Raw genomic sequence first — 19,469 nt, 5'->3', positions numbered from 1 at the left:
GAAGAGAGTTGGAATGTTGCAGCCTGGAAGAGAGTTGGAATGTTGCAGTCTGGAAGAGAGTTGGAATGCTGCAGTCTGGAGTTTCCTGGGCTGAGATTTGTTTTACTTCTTCCCTCTTAAAGAAAAAAAAAGTCCTGTTCATCATGGGAAATTCCAGACACATACCAGAGTGGTAAGAACAGTACCTCGTCACCAGGTCCCTCTGTCCGGTCACCAGGTCCCTCTGTCCGGTCATGGGCACCAGCTATTGCCAACCCAGGGTCAGTTTCCCCCCAGCTATACCCTGCCTCTCTCCCACCTCTGAACTGTCTCCGACAAAATCTCGAATAGCCTATCATTTCATCCATAAATAATTCAGCAGCTAGCTGTGGAGACCATTCTTTCTTTTAAAGAAAGAATCATAATCCCGTGACCACACCTAAAACATGCGCATTAATTCCAGCCCATGTTCAGTGTGCAATGACCACCTCCCTCTGTAAGGAGGATCCAAGTTAGGGTCCAGACAAGTGCCGCATGCGGTTGACTCTTTGACTGTCTTTTTGTCTTGGGTGGCTTCCCACACCCAGTGCTTGCTTTTTGCATTCTGGAGTCCTGTCTAGCAAGTTCCTAAGCCCCCTGTATTTTCTACAACCTGGAGTGTGTGACTCTGGAGTCTTGAATACCTTCTGGTTTGAGGTTTTGGAGTGTGGTATCTGGAAGCACAAATTAAAGGGCAGCCTGTTGAGTAGCATGAGTAGCCCCCCCCCTCTCTTTCTCTCTCTCTCTCTCTCTGTGTGTGTGTGTGTGTTTGCTTGCATATATTTGTGCCTGGGGGTGATTCTCCAGACCTTTGGTCACTCCCAAAAGCCTTTGCTCTGTGCCCTCAGGCTTCTCTTCTAGGCATCTTGTCCTAGCCAGGCAAGGCATACATCAAAACTGTCCCCTGAGGCTCCAGGAAAACCTTAGGGAAACAGAAGCCGCTCTCACTCAGGAGGTAGAATTCTACCCTTCTACCCCCACAGCCATTACACAAAACGGAGCAGTCCAGCCTTGAATTGTGTATGTGACAGGCAGAGCAAAGGAGGTTAGGCTTAAAAGCAGTCACAAAAGATGATGAAGTTTTGAACCAATGAGAAAGTTTGGAATGGAAATGCAGAGGTAGGGAAGGGCCCAGTGGGGTGTGCAGGCTAACCTCTGTTACTAGCCTCATTGGACTGAGAATTCCCTAGGGGGCACCCTGTTAGGATATTTCCACAGAGATCTAACTGAGAAAGAAGGATGGATGCCACTGTTCTGTGAACTGGGGACCTAAAATTAATAAAAAGAGTCAGGAAAGAGAGCAAACATACGGGACTAGCATTCATCTCTTCTTCCTGACTAAAGACAGGATGTGGCCAGCTACCTCATACTCCAACTTTCTTCCAGTGATGGACCATAATCCTCTAGGCTGAGCCAGAACAAATCCTTCATTAAGGTTTGGTCAGGACACGGATTGGGAGAGAGAGAGAGAGACAGAGAGAGAGAGAGAGAGAGAGAGAGAGAGAGAGAGAGAGAGAGAGAGAGAGAGAGAGAGAGAGAGAGAGAGAGAGAGAGAGAGAGACAGAGAGAGAGAGAGAGACAGAGACAGAGACAGAGAGACAGAGAGAGACAGAGAGAGAGAGAGAGACAGAGACAGAGAGACAGAGAGAGACAGAGACAGAGACAGAGACAGAGAGACAGAGAGACAGAGAGAGAGAATGTCAGTTCTTAACTATTACACAACGATTACCTACAGCCCAGCTGGTGGGTACCAGAGGGGAAAATGGTGACCTATATATCATGTCCTCTTGACAAGACCAGGAGAAGCCACCTACAGCTGGCTTTGTGGACAGTCTGGCAGCAGAGTGTGGGTAATTCATCTAGGGAATCACTGAGCTGTGAACTTGCTAAACTGCATCTGCTGGAGGGCCTGTGCACAGCAGTGTAACAAGCAGCTGAGCCAGATGGTGCAAAAGCAGCTATGGATCCGGGGGCTCCTTGCAGGGCCACAGCACCGCAGATGCCTGGGTCTGCAGCATATGGCATGGCCGCACTCTCTCTCTGAGCACATCCCTAGCCGCAGAGACTGTCACGGGTTTAGTACGGTCCAGCCTGACTTCCAGTGGTCACTGTGCTTTGTCCATGTCTGTCCTGATGCCTCCTGGTGCTTCTGTGCACCCTCACCTGTCAGGATGACGTTGGTCCTCTTTAGGAGCAAAGGTGGCTGCTGTGGAGACGGGGCAGATGGTGTGGTACAGGGGATGCTAGAACTCTGGTTCCAGATGGGTGTGGCTCTTAGTCTTGGCCTGTGGGATTTGGGTGCAGTCAGGTGATAACGCAGTCAATCTGAACCTCAGTTACGTCTTTTGCCAAATGGGGCTTCAAGGATTATAAAGGATAAAGAGAAGACACTTGGTGCAAGCAAGAGTGCACAGTGAGTTTTGCATAGTCCTTGGCATACACAGGTTGGATGATGCCTGGCGCATACACAGGTTGGATGATGCCTGGCGCTCACTATCCAGAATGAGCTGTAATCCTCAGACCTTGGGATCTGTCTTTAAACTGTTTTTCCTATTTGTGGAATGTGCTTCCTTCTACTTCCCTCAGGCAAGACCGTGAGTCCCAGTGCTTCCATGGTGGATTCTGCCCCTCCCACATAGAATTGTATTAGAGGTTTCCGTTTCCTGCATCCCTGCCTGTTTCTAATTACTGTACCTACCCGTAATCAGATGAACGTGAATTGAAAGAACGGAGCCACCTGGCTTTGCTGGGTTGGTGTGGAAACTTTCCACCTCCTGAACAATCAACATTTTGGTGATGAACTTTTGACCACATATGCATCTTTCCCCCATGACTATCCTCTGCTCAAAGGCAGCACGTGGCAGTGGAGAGATGGCACTCGGACTCTCTGTTAGGGTTGAAGGTGCTTCTCTGTGGCTCGGATTCCACAGCTGTAAAACGAGAGGTTCAGACCCCACAACCTCTGGTGTTTGTTCATTACTGACTTTAAATTACCCGGGTCTAGTGTTAGTTCCAGGCGCAGCAGCAGGTTTTTAATGCCTGAGCTTTTGAAGTTTGCTTCTGCAAGGTTGACTGTGGGCACATGGTAAGGTCTGGTGACCTCCTGAAGAAGGACAGCGTTGAGCAGTGGCAAGCTGGATTGGTAGTTGGCATGAAAGCTTATTTCCATCTTGAAGATGTTCTGATTTGGTTTCATTGCTCCTCTTAAGTTGTCCTGAGCCTGGTTATCTGGAGAGTTTTTAAACATTTGACATTCAGGCTGTACCTTACCACCAATGCAAAGGGATTTTGGTGGCAGGAGTGAGGCACCAGTGTTCTGTAAGGATCACCCGTGTGATCCAGTGTGAGTCCAACATTAGCTATGGAACACTGTGCCCCACATGTGTCAGGTGTACTGGCTGGTTTTGTGTGTCAACTTGACACAGGCTGGAGTTATCACAGAAGGGAGTTTCAGTTGGGGAAGTGCCTCCATGAGATCCAGCTGTGGGGCATTTTCTCAATTGCCCCTTGTGGGTGGTGCCATCCCTGGACTGGAAGTCTTGGGTTCTATAAGAGAGCAGGCTGAGCAAGCCAGGGGAAGCAAACCAGTAAGGGACATCCCTTCATGGCCTCTGCATCAGCTCCTGCTTCCTGACCTGCTTGAGTTCCAGTCCTGACTTCCTTTGGTGATGAACAGCAATGTGGAAGTGTAAACTGAATAAACCCTTTCCTCCCCAACTTGCTTCTTGGTCATGATGTTTGTGCAGGAATAGAAACCCTGACTAAGATATCAGATAAGGCCAGGGGTCCTGGGAACGTGCATGCTGACTCAGCATGACTTGGCAATCAGTTCAGTGGTCTCATCTTAAACAGTGACTTTTAACCCTTTTAAACTTGGGTTTAAAGATAAAGATCACATATAAATAAATCACAGTTGAGCATTAGGTAGTACTCTTTTTATCTACATTTTTTATATAAATTATTTTTTACACTCCATATTCCATTTCCTGCCCTCCCATCCACTCTTTGACTGCTCCACATCCCACACCATCTCCCCACTCCACCCCCACCCCACCTCACCTTTAAACTCCCTGCGGCCTCCAATCTCTTGAGGGCTAGATGCATGTCTCTGAATGAACACAGACCTGGAAGTCCTCTACTTCGTGTGTGCTGGGGCCTTGTATCAGCTGGTATATGCTGTGTGGTTGGTGTTCCAGTGTTTGAGAGATCTCGGGGGTCCAGATTAATTGAGACTGCTGGTCCTCCTACAGGATTGCCCTTCTCCTCAGCTTCTTTCAGCCTCCTGTAATTCAATAACAGGGGTCAGCTGCTTGTGCCCATTGGTCTGGTACAAATATCTGCATCTGACTCTTTCAGCTGCTTGTTGGGTATTTCAGAGGGCAGTCATGCTAGGTCCCTTTTTGTGAGTGCTCCATAGCCTCAGTAATAGTGTCAGGCCTTGGGACCTCCCCTTGAGCTGGATCTCACTTTGGGCCTGTCCCTGGACTTTCTTTTCCTCAGGCTCCTCTCCATTTCCATCCCTGTAATTCTTTCAGACAGAAACAATTATGGGTAAGAGATATGACTGTGGGACAGCAAACCCATCCCTCATTTGATGCCCTGTCTTCCTGCTGAAGGTGGGCTCTATAAGTTCCCTCTCCCTACTGTCAGGCATTTCATCTAAGGTCCCTCCCTTTGATTCCTGAGGGTCTCTCACTTCCCAGGTCTCTGGTGCATTCTGGAGGGTCTCCCCACCACCTACCTCCCAAGGTTGCCTGTTTCCATTCTTTCTGCTGGCCCTCCACGTGTGTTTCAGAGGCTCCTCAGAGGCTCCTCTCAGTTCTCCTCCATCTAACAGGTAGCTTCTATAATTTCTTACAATGCATAGTGAGTCAAAAACATTGGGGACAGGGAAGCTATCCGAAAGTCAAGAGAAGGTGGCAAATAGCGTTGTGCCCTTGAACACAGATCATGGTCACACCCGTGTTGACACCTGATTTGCAGCCTCCCCAGCTGCGGTCGACCATGCTCCCTGTCCTCATTTGCTTTTGGTTTTACAACCTCAGAGACTTCCCTATAAGCTGATCTGCAGTCTAGCATGCGGGGCCCTCTGAAGCTTCAGTCTACAGCTTCCCTGGGACTGTTCACAATATTATATTTCGCTCTTCTCAATTTCCATTTTTCTTGTTGTTTAGAAAAATGGGTTCCTGCTTAAATGGGGTCTTGGCCTGACCCCCTCTCTAAATTATAGACCTTTAAGGGTACTTTTTGTTTTTTTCTTTCTGGAATCCAAAGAATATGAGCATATTCCATACACAAACTTACTCTGACTGCATCATTAATGATCCCCTCCCCTCCCTGATATCAAAGGGGCCCAACAGATCCTATGGTTTTATATTGGTAAGTTCTAAGAAGACAGTTTTTTATTTTAGTGTAGGGAACAAATAAAATATGAAACACACCTCAGAACTTTTAGCATCACAAGGCCACGGGGTCATTAGCCAACAGGGAAATTTACATCAATACCACAGTGAGATTCCACTTCATTCCACTGGGATAATTACAACAAAAGAATGGACAACCACCAGCATTGAAGGATAAAGAGAAAATACAAACCCACACATTTCTTGGAGGAATTACAAAGAGTCCTGTGTTTTTGAAAACAGTCTTGTAGTTCCCCAAAAGGTTAAATAATAATAATAGCCTGGTGCTGGCATAAGAACAGACAAGCAGACAGATGGAATAGAAGAGTCTAGCACTAAATTCACATTGATATAATCAGTTGATCTTTATGGATATCAAGAACAGGCATGGAGAAGAGACTGGTGCACCAAAAAGTACTGTTGGAAAACTGGGTCAAAGGCAACCTATGGGGTGTGAGAAAATATCCACAATCCATGTATTAGATATTGAAATAAACAGAAGGTAAATTAAAAGAGTGGACACAGCTGGATTATCACCCAGCAATTCAGACCTAGGTATATAGACAACATATAGGTGAATGTTCATGGTAACATTATTCATCATAGCCCAAAATAGGAAAGAAGCCCTTACAACTCCACCACCCATGAATAAATCAAAATGTGCTCTATCCCTACAATAGAATAGTAGCTAGCCTTTACAAGAAAGTATTGATAGATTCTATAACCTGAGTCAACTTTAAATATATTATTCTCTGTAATTGCAAATGTTGGTTGAAAGAAGACAAATGAAATGTAGAATTCTCTATGAAGTATTCATTGTGGGAAAAAAATATATGTAGTAAACAGACAGATAGACAGACAGACATAGATCAGCCATATTCAGTGTGTGGGAAGAAGGAAGAAAGGGCTACATTTGCTTTGTCTACTTTTTTGACAATAACAAAACAGTTCTGAAATTAGAGTGATTATAATTGTATAATTTAGATAAATATGAAAAATCATTAAACAGTATCTTTTTTTATTAGACGTTTTCTTTATTTACAATATCTCCTTTCCCAGGTTCCCCTCCAAAAAAAGAAAAAAAGAAAAGAAAAGAAAAGAAAAAACCAAAAACTAAAACACCTGTTCCCTCTGCCCTCCCCCTGCTCATCACACCATCCCCTCCTGCTTCCTGGCCCTGGCATTCCCCTACACTGGGGCATAGAATCTTCACAGAGCCAAGGGCCTCTCCTCCCATTGATGACCAACTTGGACATCCTCTGCTATACATAAGCTGCTGGAGCCATTAGTACCACCATGTGTAATCTTTGGTTGGAGTTTTAGTCCCTGGTAGCTCTGAGGGTTCTAGTTAGTTCATATTGTTGTTTGTCCTAAGGGGCTGCAAACCCTTCAGCTCCTTGGGTCCTTTCTCTAGCTCCTTCTTTGGGGACTCTGTACTCAGTCCAATGGATGGCTGTGAGCCTCTACATCTGTATTAGTCAGGTACTGTCAGAGCCTCTCAGGAGATAGCTATCTTTTAAAATAGGTGAATTGAACTTCAAGACAACCAGAGCTACACAATGAGATCCTATACAAAAAAAATAAGTGTGTGTGTGTGTGTGTCTGTCTGTCTCATGGTTGAATAGAGAAAAAAAAATATATATATGTATATACATATAAAATGTGTGTATGGTAAGTAGGTAGGCAGATACATACATGGATAGATAGATGGATACAGGTGAAACATCTCAAAGCCCAAAGGTTAACAGTAGCCAAGGAAACTTTTAAAGGCATAAGGACTCCCTCTTGTTTAAGATTGAAATGGATATCACCCATAATCACCTATAAAATCAGTTTAAAGTGCCTTAAACATTTCGACTTCTGTGTTGTGTGAAGCTGTTGCTAATTCCTCACTCCCCTGGGGGAAATGTGAACATCTATCTGTTCCTCTGAGGTCATAATGACAAGCCAAACTTCAGTTCCACTGATCCATTTATTGGGAATACTCACAAGGAGCATGAGGAAGAGGTTAAGGACAGGTGCATGCATGAGTCCAAAGTAGCCACGGTGTGGGATAGCCAGAGATATGGAGTGGGTCTCCTCTCCCTTAGCCTTCCCAGCATGTACTGTGGCACCTTCTGGAGACCCTGAGAGCACATGTAATAAGGGTAGAATCTCATCAAAATGATGGGGAAGACTGTCTGGAGGCTGAAGTGAGGATCCAATGACTCCACCCACGTGCTCCTTCTGTGAGGAATGTCAGCACTCCACATCATGCCAACATGCCAGCAGTCATGACAGACTCTAAAATAGACACAGCTGATCTCATGAAGATGGTGGCAGGGTGCCTCAGTCTACAGCAGGTATCTTGTGGGAACTTCCTCTTCCTGGGCTGTCTTTGGCTTTAGAGTGGGATTTGTCAGGGGTTGATACACAGGGACCAAGGACGTTTCTTTGAAACAGAGTGAGAATCAGAATCCATGTCCTTAGTTATCCAAGAAGATGATAACTGAGCCTTCACCTGCTGTAAACAACCTGACACTGGGGACAAGGTCCCAGCAGTTCACACTCTCAGATTCAGCCTGGTGCCTGACACACAGTGGGTGTTGGAAAAGCTTTTACTAAATTTTAAATGTCAGCCAGGCTTGAGCAGAACAAGAAGTCACATGCCATGAAAACAATCACGTGTGTGAACCACAGACATCTTGACAAAAAGTCTGAAGGGATGAGTGGAGGTATCAGTGACTAAATAGCCATACGAACACCCTGGGACCTTAACCTAGTTCACACTTAGATTCCTATTTGCGGGGAGAAACACACCACACACACACACACACACACACACACACACACACACACACCCCTCTATCTCTATCTCTGTCTCAGAATTAGGTTACCCTGCCACTGCTTGCTTCAGATGGTCAGGACCAATAAAATAAAGTTATTTATCTGACTGGCCTTTTTTTTTGTTGAAGGAGCAAAGACCAAACGGACCCGGCATCCTCTGCGGCTATCTTGAAGGTAGAATACCACCCATTGGGAGAGCAAAGTGTGGCCAGGAGAAGGGACTGCTGCTCCCGTGGGGGTGATCCTGAGAATGTTCCCCTCCCTTTGCTCCTGGGGCTTCAAGGTTTCTCAGCCAGGGACACACCACAGGTTCTCCAGCAAAGGCAGAGCAGGAAGCTAGGGCACTTCTGTCCATGGCTTTCCCCGTCGCCATGTTTAGTGTGTGCTGCCTCTTCACCCATCAGCCTGCTGGATGCCTCCACTTAGATGCTCCACGGGAGCCTGACAGTCCACAAGTTCAAAGATGATCTCATGGCCTTTCCCTCCCCTCCTCTTGCTATCCTGCTGACTCCTCCTTTATGTTCTTTCTAGACTCATACAGGATCCTGCATCCAAAGACCTGGTCCCTTCCATGTCACCATCCCTCTCTTGAGGGTGGGCCAGTCAGTCTGTGGAGTGCATCAAATCTATCTTTTCTTTCCCTCCCTCAGTGCTGTGAGACAGAGACGTTATTCCATAGGAATGCCACAACCTAGTCTTTTTGGCTTCCTTTATCACCCACTCCTCTGGTCCATCTTCCATCCTGTGACCAGATTATTATTGTTTTTCTTTTTGTGCATATGTGTGCATGCATGTGTGTATGCATGCAAGTGTGCATGCATGTTTGTGTGTGTATGTTTGTGTGTGTGTGTGTGTGTGTGTGTGTGTGTGAGTGTGTGTGTAGAGACCAGAAGATAACCTTTGGTGTCATTCCTCAGGAGCTGCTCATCATTTTAGTGGGACATGGAGCTCGCTGAGTAGGCTAGGCTGGCTGCCCATGAGCCTCAGGATCACTGTGTCCACTCTCCAGTGCAGAGATCACAAGCATGTGACATCATAGCCAGCATTTTCACATGTGTTCTGGACACCGAACGATACAAAACCAAGTGTCTTACTGGCAGTGTCTCCTCTGCACACCAGATAATTCTAGAGTGTTACCTTGGTTCTGTTTCCTAGCTCAGTAGACAGGTGTAGCTCATGGCTCCAGCCCTTGTCCCGAAGATTCATGGAAGGGCTTGGGTCTTACTGATCATCCTGTTCATACCTTTCCATTGGACTTGGCTCTAGGCTCAGCTCCTGTCTGAAACACTGTAGTGAGAGTTTTTGTTTCTCAAAAAAAAAAAAAAATCAGTTATGTTATGTTTTTATCCCAGGGGTGGGCTATGGGGCTGCTTCAGTTTGTCCACAGCTATTAACTATGGTTGTTTCATGCTCTAGGAGGGCTGCCATTTTTGTCAATTGCAGATAGTTTAACCCTGGAAACTCTGGAGAGGAAATAAATGTCAGAGTCCCAAGAAGGGTGGGAGGCACTCCAAAGAAGAAGGAAGCTCCTGGCTGCTCCTGGCTGCTCCTGGCTGCTCCTGGCTGCTCCTGGCTGCTCCTGGCTGCTCCTGGCTACTCCTGGCTATTCCTGGCTGCTCCTGGCTGCTCCCGGCTGCTCCCGGCTGCTCCCGGCTGCTCCCGGCTGCTCCTGGAAGATTGGACTTGCTCCAAGAAACACGATGCCCCCTTTCCCCTCTAACCTCTCCTACCTTAGTGATGGGGGGCAGGGGGATTGGAAGGGATTAGTGTGCAATAAGGGTTGGAAGAGAAGAAAGAGGTATAAAAACCCAATAAAATATTAAAAATATGCCAACTAAATGCTTGATGCTTTCTTTACCCAGTGTTCATCCCCCTCCCCCCTTGTAAGACTCTCCTGCCTCAAGGCCAAAGTGGAGGTTCCTGCGGATAACCCCATGCAGACCTCCCACCCCCATGTATTCTCTGTGATCTATGGGGTCTGGTGACCTCTTCAGGCCCCCATTTCTATCTTTAAAGTGTGGAAGTTACAGTGCCTGCTTTACAGGCTACTCTCAGAATTAGGCAAAGTGGTCTGTATAAACTACCTGGGACATGGGGCCATCAGCACATTCACACTGTGCTTTGAACCCATATGAACTTTGAACCCATGTCTTCATATAGGGCAGTGATGCTGTAGTATGTCCTTGCTTGTGTTTAAGGAACTGGATGAAGCCTGATGAGGATGAGTTGGTCTTACAGTTTAACACTTCAGTTTCTAGAACAGCAGAAAGGGGGAACAAGGGTGGAGAGATAGCAGACTTCTAATTGGTCTACCTTTCACCACTGTGCCTCAATGAATCTTTGGAGAATGATGGAGCTGTTGCCATGGCTGGCATGATTAGGGGTGGAGAGTGCTCTGAACCTCAGTGCAGAGGAGGACGGAGTCCTGGGCACACCTGCAAAGGAGGCCGGAAACAAGGAGTCCTGGGCACACCTAAGTTCTCAGTGCCCTAGCATCACATTCTGGAATGAATTGTGATTTTGTTTACTTATGGGAAAACATCTTGAATAATTGTATTATATGTGGGGAGCCACAGCTGCCACCATATATATATATTTATATATATATATTGAACACCTGGTCTCCGGCCAGAGCAGAGAGCATTGAGATAAACAAGCCTTAGTTGGAAAAGCTGTGTGCCTCTAGTTTGTGATGCAAGCTGGCATGATTTCCTACAGCCTATTGTGCTTTGCCACGTAGCTGATGCTGATTGGGACCAGGGAAAGTATTTAACCCACAAGGGCTAGGGGCTGGAAGATTAGAAAGTAAGATGTCATAATTAGGAGTAATAATAGATAGGAGTAAGTATGTAGGGATCAGGAGTAAGTATATAGAGAATAGTAAGTATGTATAGATAGGAGTAAGTATGTAGATATAGAAGTAAGATGTATGTAAGAATAGGAGTAAGTAAGATGTAAAGATAGAAGTAAGATGTAAGGATAGAAGATGTAAGGATAGAAGTAAGATGTAAGGATAGAAGTCAGATGTATGTAGTAAGATGTAGGGAATAGGAGTAAGTAGGAAATAGGAGTAAGTAAGAAGAAAGTAGAAAGATGTAACTAGTAAGATGTAAGAAGAAGATATAGAAGAATATAAAAGAAGCTAGCTAGAGAAGAAGTAAAAATGAAGGTTCCTGATTAAACTGCATGGAGAAGAGCTCGTGTTTGCCTCCTTATTTCCGCTGGACGGAAAGGCGGCCAACATATGGTGGCCCGAACGGGGAAAGACGGAAAAAGGCGTACGACAATTATAATTTTTTATTTTTATTTTATTTTATTTTTTTTAATTTACTTGACCTCTCAATCACAGCCTCCCTCCATCCTCTCGTCCCAGTCCTCCACATATAAATCTTAAGTGGAAACAAACTTAAGGGTCCTTTGGAAAGTCAACTGTGTCAGATAGAGTTTTGCTCGGGCAAACACGTGAAGGAGTTTTCCTGAAGTAGACACAGGTGAAAGGATGGTTTGCGAAAGCGAGCACGTGAAAGAACACGTGGTGAAGGATTCTTTTCTAATGACACACATGTATTGATCTGCCTTACACTGCATAGTTGAGCTGCATTTGTCAGGACTCCATAGAGAGAAATGCACCAAAAAACTTCTGGTGGTGTGCTGTGGCTTCTTGCCACTTCCGTGGACTCCAGCCAATTGACAGAGTGATGTCAGCTGAGACAGACTCAAGTGGAGTTTTGTTAAGATGGACTCACGTGGTGAGGCAAGACCCGTGGAGGACACACGATGTTTGGAGGGAGTATAAATAGGACTCAAGGGAGAGCGACAGGGGCTGGCTTGCATAGCTAGCTTTGCAATGTTTTGTTGGTCTCGAGTCTTTACTGAGAGAGGCACTGCAGAGAACCTCTTCTGGTGTCCCTGTTGGTCCTGGTCCCTCCTGCTGACTCATGCCAATCTGGCTGAAGCCTGGCTGTTGGTCCTGGTCCCTCCTGCTGACTCATGCCAATCTGGCTGAGGCCTGGCTGTTGGTCCTGGTCCCTCCTGCTGACTCATGCCAATCTGGCTGAGGCCTGGCTGTTGGTCCTGGTCCCTCCTGCTGACTCATGCCAATCTGGCTGAGGCCTGGCTGTTGGTCCTGGTCCCTCCTGCTGACTCATGCCAATCTGGCTGAGGCCTGGCTGTTGGTCCTGGTCCCTCCTGCTGACTCATGCCAATCTGGCTGAGGCCTGGCTAGGTTCTGCCACCACTGCTGCTATCCCGACATCACTGAGCTAAACTGCTGGCATATCCATGAAGTGTTTGAGTGGATCCAGCTGCTGACCTGTGAACTGACCTGCTGATTTCCTGACAACACAGATGAATTTGCTCCAAAGAACCATTTCTAAGCAGGTTCACTTCTCCCACATCATAATAGCCTTTCTTTTACACTACCTCTGGTGGGTGGTGGTCTAGAAGGGAGGTTAAAGTGTTTAAGAACCATCATTAAAAGTAGGTTTTGAAAAAATTAAAGTTGCACAAATCCCTACACCCATTGTCCCCCATCTCTCCTCAGAGAAGGGGGAGCCCCCTTTGGGTACCACCCCACCCTGGGATGTCTACTCCAGCAGGACTAGGCATATCCTCTTCCACAGAGGCCCAAGCAGGGAGACCAGGTAGGGGGAAGGGGATCTAATAGCAGGGGACAGAGACCCAGGCAGCTCTGGCTGCACCTGTTAGGGGTCCCGCATGAAGACCAACCTGCACATTTGCTACAAATATGTAGGGAGCTTAAGTCCATCTCTTGAATGCTCCCTAGTTGGTCACCCAAATCTTTCAAAAATTGAAACAAGTACTCAAGAAATGTGCGTGCTACAAAGTGCCTCTTGTCTTATTGAAAGGCCTTGGTATAAGTCTCTGAAATTATACCTGTAATTTCAGCACTGGGTTGACTGAGGCAGGAGGATTGAAAGATTTAGGCAACCCTGGGCTACATAGCAAGATCTTGTCTCAAATAAAAGAGAAAGTGTCACCATCTAATTTGCTGTTAGTTACGGCAATCATTGGTGGTCACAGCAGTGACTTTTCTAAAAGTAACGGTGATTGGCCTGTTGGAAATAAGCTTGTTGTCAGCCACATTAGCCTTACCTGCTGAGCTGTAAGTGAAAGAGCCACATTAGCCTTTCCTGCATAGCTGAGCTGTAAGTGAAAGAGAAGCACTGTGGCCCAATAATGGCTTTATTTCAATGCAGTGATTAAATTTAATTAGAGAAGGACAAATACTTCCTTGTCTGGAAATTGCAACATCTCTCTTCTTTAAATGTCACCTGTGACTGACTTTGAGTTTAGAGAATTTTTGTTAAGAGCAGATGCGAACTGTGTAGAAAGCTGTCCTTCAATGGAGTTTTCCTGATTTTGGTTTTTAAGCCATAATTTATCATAGAGATCCACAGGGCTTTGTCTATCACTCAGCATCAATTGATTGACTGATTAACACAATATGTGGTATTTATGTAGTATTTACTGTGCTTTCTGTTTCATTAGTAGAAGATTTTCCTCACTTAGTTCTCGCCATCATAATCTATTACCCCAATGGTGTCATGATCCTTCCCAAGATTCGGGAGTAGATATTTGAATGACATTTATTTCTCTGGAGTGACTTAGCTTTCAAATGGCTAGAGAACACAGGATAAAGAAAAGGGTTCCCACTGTTTGGATTTCAGGCAGAATCACAACAGCACCCTTACAAGTAATTTTTTTCTCTTCATTAAAATACTCCCAACTTCCTAATACCTCCATTATCTGACTTTGTCCTGTTCTTTGTCTTAGATACATACTATTGCAGAATCATGGGATGCTCTGTGTAGAATTTTGATATCCCCAAGTAGACACTTTCAGAAAGATCCTATGTGCAATGTTGAATGCAGTTGGATCTAACAGACTCCCATTGCCCTAATAAACCCACTGAATCCTTACTGTTTTCTTTGCCTCTTACATTCTTTCTCTGTACAAGCAAGACTGTAGAAATTATTGCTCATTGCTTATTCAGTTTTGCTAGTGAGCCTTGACCAGGAGTTTGGTCATGAATCCTACCGAGGCGCCTGCCCTATTTCCCAGGTGTCTGAAATAAGCTCTGCTCTGTTCTAGGTGACAGACTGAAACAAATGGATTCTCCAAGGATATATAGAGCAAGAACCTGGAGCTGGTTTTGTTTTATTGAGTTATCCATGCTGTTTGGCATAAGAAGCTGTGTTGAAATCCTTCCTGCTTCTCTGCCTGTCTTTATTAGTTTGAAGTTTAGATCCTTTTTATTGGTGGTGGTGATTGGAGCAGGTTTTAAATATGATATGCAATTATCTTTCTGTCTGTTATGTTTGTTTTGGTTTAATTGCCCATTCTATCTCATTATAGGCTAAGTCAGCAGAAGACCATGTCCCTTCGCCCAAGAGCTAAGGTCTCCTCCATATACTTATAAAGTATTTGAGGTAATTCCAGGCAACATTGAATCCACCACTTTGGAAACACATCAATTCCTCTTCCCCTTAAACTGCTTAACAACCCAGCACTTTTCTGCATGCCCAGTTAGAATTTGATTTAATCCTTCCTTTGTTTTTGTCTTTGTTGATTGCACAGTGGAATTTTGGTTGCTGATGCATCCCCTTCTTTTAAATACATTCACTTTTTGCTGTCTGCAAATTTCCAAACTCAGTGAAGTTTGTGTTTTCTAGAGGCACTGTTTTTGGAGTTTTGCAGAGACAAAGAATAGAATTGTATTTATCATCCATATCTAGATGGTGGACTAATGAGATGCTGTTTGGATTAAAGACATCCAACTAATCCAGCCCTTATGGAATCATTCTTTCATCCATAGAAAGTTTTGAATTCATCTGCATAACAATTTTAAACTAAGTTTTAGATTTGAAATTTATTTTTAGATTTACGTACTTTGTCTTATGAGTATGACTGTTTGCTTGCATATGTGTATGCCCTGGGAGGTCAGAAGAGGGCATCAGATCCCCTAGAACTGGGGTTACAAATGGGATGTTTCTGAGCTGCCATGTGGGTGCTGAAAACTGAACTCAGGTCCTCCTTTAGAGCAACAAGTACTCTTAATCACTGAGCCATCTCTATAGCCTCCTAAATCAAACTTTGAAGCTGTATATTGGCATGGCCTTTGAGCTATTTTCAAACAGTTTCTTGATCCTTAAAGAAAATAATTGGCGCTGGGAAACATTTCCTAGAAAGTCTCATTCATTTGTAGCAGAGGGACTGAATATGTGTACTTAAAAATTAATCTTATAGTTATTTATTTATGTGTGTGCATGTTCCTGACAGGGCATGTGTGTGGAGCTGAGGACAACTATAGGAGCTGCTTCCCCCTTTCTACCACGAGAGTCCCTGACATCAGAGTCAAGTAGCTGGGATTGGCATTGAGCACCCTCTGAGCCATCTCATCAGCCCCAACATGTGCATTTTTAATTCCATACAGAATTGTAGTTTGGAATTGTGTTAGGTTTTCTTTTCCCTTTCTCCGCAAAGTAGAATCACTTAAGAAGAAGGAACCTTAGTTGAGGAATTGCCTTTAGCAGTGGACATCCGTGGGGGAATTTTTTTGAGCAATGTTTGATGTGGGAAGCTCAGCCCAGTGTAGGCAGTGCCACTGCTGAGCGAGTGGTCCAGGGTTGTACAAAAAAGCAAGCCACTAAGCAGCATCCTTCCATTGGTTTCTGCTTCAGCTCCTGACTTGGTTTCCTTAAGTAACGATAATGAGCTATAAACATTAAGGCAGAATCATCCTCTTCCTCCCTATGTTGCTTTTGGTAACTGTGTTTATCACAGCAATAGAAAAGCAGTAGATGAGGCAATATCTAAACTCCTCAGCGCCTGTCTCCCAGCTCGAAGAAGGATTTAGTGTTTCTACTAAGACAGTGATCAGTCCCTTCAACACCCACTGAAGCCGTGGCTCTCAACCTTCCCAACGCTGTGACCCTTTAATACAGCTCCTCATGGGCCAATCCCTCAGCACCCACTGAAGCCGTGGCTCTCAACTTTCCTAAAGCTGCGACCCTTTAATACAGTTCCTCATGTTGTGGTGACCCACAAACATAAAATTATTTTCACTGCTACTTCATAACTAATTTTGCTACTGTTATGAGTTGTAATGGAAGTGACTATGTTGTCTGGTGTCATTGGATGTCTAGATCTGCAGGTTGAGAACCTTGGCATTAAAGCAAAGCCATCTCTGATGCAACTTTTGTTTCCTTTGACTGCATCTCAGCATGTTATATGCATTGGGCTCCTTTCTCTCTTCCAAGACTTTGTTTATAATCTCCGGTCCAAGGAGTAATGCGGTACAGCGCTGCTTACCCTTGGAGATGAGATGAGCTCACGCCTGGTGTTATGACAATGCCTTTGCTTCTTGTTTTCCCTGGCATGATGTTGGATGTGCCCTTCCTTTTGTCTGGAAGGTTCTTCTCTCCTCTCCTTTCCTAGTAAAACCCAATGGTTTACAACTACTCAAAATGGCATCTTCAGGCAGTGGTACATGCATGGGCAGAATGGTTTCTTGTGACTTCCCACTCCCTGCAAAGAACCTGATATTACCATATCTATTTTCTGGTTTACTGCTAATGCCTGATCTTTAAGGTTTCCTGGTCAACTTCTTGACAAACTTGGCTAATCATCAAAATGCTGGGGAGAGATTCCAAGCAACTGTAGATGCTCAGCTGTCTTTGATGGAGGTTCAGGAGGTTAGGACAGGGTTATGGAACCATAAGGAGCTCTCTTTGCACAGAGTGGTGACCTATGTGAGGGGTTGGAGAGATGGCTCAGTGGTTAAAAAGACATACTACTCTTACAGAGGACACAGTTCATTCCCCTAACTCAGGGCGATGGCTCCCAAGAACTTGTAACTACAGATACAAGACATTCCGTGCCCTTTTCTGGACTTCAGAGGCACTACACACAAGCTCTCTCTCTCTTTCTCTCTCTCTCTCTCTCTCTCTCTCTCTCTCTCTCTCTTTCTCACACACACACACACACAAACACATACACACAAATAAATCTTTAAAAATATTATCTAATCTATATTTAACAACTGCTAAAACAGTTTAAAGTGACCTCTGCACAAAAGAAGGGTGAGTGGCTGAAGTTAAACATTTGCTAATTAGTTTGATTTAGTCAGTATGCATTGTGAACACAAATGAAAACATCATATTTGGGCCCCACAGATATATACAGTATAGTTTGTTTATAAATTAAGATAAGCAGTTTAGGAGTCAGATGTATGCTGAGTCACTATTTGCTTGAGGGGCTACCCTCAAGATAGCAGTGTGCTGTAAAGGGAACCGTGGAAGGGGAGGGACGGAGCGATTGAGTGGCTTTGAGCAGCTGGAGCTGCTTGCTGACAGAGGACAGAGTAATCTAGGTTGGAGACAAGGCATGTGAGACCAGATAACTTTATCCACTAATCTACTTGGGATTTTTGACTGCCAAGTGAGGTTTTTATCCTTAATCCCTCGTTTGCTTTCCCTTTCTTTCAACAAAATAGTGAGTGTTTCTGGGCTGGGATGTGGCTCTGTTGGTAAACTGTGTGCTATGTGTCTTAGTTAGAGTTTTACTGCTGTGAGCAGACACCATGACTAAGGCAAGCCTTATAAAGAACAGCATATATTTGAGGCTGGCTTACAGGTTCAGAGGTTCAGTCCATTATCATCAAGGTGGGAACATGGCAGCATCCAGGCAGGCATGGTGCAGGAGGAGCTGAGAGTTCTCCATCTTCATCTGAAGGCTGCTAGTGGAAGACTGACTTCCAGACCGCTAGGGTAAGGGTCTTATAGCCCACACCCACTGTGGCACACCTACTCCACCAGGCCTCACCTCCTAATAGTGCCACTCCCTGGACCAAGCATATTCAAACCACCACACTATGCAAACACAAGGTGTGAGTTTAGATTCCCAGCATCCATGGAAAAGACTGTGGGCAAGGCTGGTTTGTAACCCTGCAGTGGAGGTCAGCTAGTCTAGCCAATGTGATGGACTACTGGCTCAGTGAGAGACAGCGTCTTAACAGACGAGGAGGAGAGCGACTGAGGAGCTCCCCAGAAGCGGCCCCCTTGCCTCTTGTACAACACACAAATACTTCCAATACTTTTATTTGGAAGAAAATAGGAGGCCTATATGAAAAAGATAACTAAGTTACTTTTTGTAGGGAAAAAGTGTCCCTTTACTTTGAAAATCTGAAAAGCCTGGGAAGCACCTGGTGTCTTTGTTTCGGGCGGGGTGGAGGAGGGACCTTAGGATGTGGAACCTAGCTGGTGGCTGTGGGTCTCTAGAAGATTCTAGAAGGGTGGGTGTGCCCTTGAAGATTCTACAGACAGCCTCGGGCAGACACTCCCTCTGCTGGGAACTCCCACGTCCCTTTTCCACAGTGCTAGATTTAAACCTCAAGTCATGAGTCAAAAGAAACTGCCACTCCCACTTCTGTTATTTCTGCAAAGTATCATGGCCCCAGGATTATAAAAGTAATGAATTCAGCGTCTCTTGGGTCTCTGGGACACTTGAGGTATTGGGGTGACAGCAGAGATGTGCAGAAGTACTGTGGGCATGTTTCATTTGCCTAGGAACTTCAACATGGTTGGTAGAAAGAAGACAGTGAGGTAGCACATGTCGCTGGTGAACTCGGCTTCATGTAGCGAAGATGTCTCCTTACATAGGGAGCAGCACTTTACGCACTCCGTGAGACGTCCAATTTGTAAGAATCTGTTTAAAAGATGTTACCACACACACCAGGCGAAAATATTCACCCTGGGAAGGAGTTAGTCATGTTTCATATTACAAGACAATTTGGAGGACTGGGTTTCAGATTGCTGGACATGAGCGCAATACGAATGTAATTGTTTGGAGGTAATTTGAAGAAAAATGAAGTGTGCTTGTCTTGGGAGTTCTAGGTCATGGAGCAGCCTTTATGAGATGGAGTTTGGGGAGGATGTTCTCTGGAAAATTATAGTCTGGGCTTTAAGTTGCTGCTCTAGTACTGGGCCCTTCATTTTGGGTAAACTGTCAGTTCTTCAAAGGGAAAGTGACGACCTGAAAACTCTTTCTGTTCAACAGTTACTTCTTGAAGTTTCACACAAAGACACCTTATTTCTTAACACTTTATGGTGCTGTAGCACAGAGCTCTGCAGACTTTTGGGGTCAAGTGTCGTGCGGGTCAGTTCTTAATTATCAGCTAGCTGTAGCCTCGCCTCGCCCAAG

At 45.1% G+C, this 19,469-nt stretch overlaps 1 long non-coding RNA gene across 1 annotated transcript in view; it reads left to right on the top strand.

Annotated features, from left to right (window-relative positions):
* Window positions 1–10,080, top strand: part of LOC116101488 — a 12,278-nt gene extending 2,198 nt beyond the window's left edge. Inside the window, exon 3 of the long non-coding RNA XR_004122847.1 lies at window positions 9,663–10,080. This is a non-coding gene — a long non-coding RNA (uncharacterized LOC116101488). The remainder of the gene's footprint in view (window positions 1–9,662) is intronic.
* The last annotated feature ends 9,389 nt before the right edge of the window (window positions 10,081–19,469 follow it).

The sequence above is a fragment of the Mastomys coucha genome, unplaced genomic scaffold, assembly GCF_008632895.1.
Source record: "Mastomys coucha isolate ucsf_1 unplaced genomic scaffold, UCSF_Mcou_1 pScaffold21, whole genome shotgun sequence".
Lineage (NCBI taxonomy): Eukaryota > Metazoa > Chordata > Mammalia > Rodentia > Muridae > Mastomys > Mastomys coucha.
Note: the sequence above shows the minus strand (reverse complement) of the source record. Positions and strands in the feature narration are given on the sequence as shown.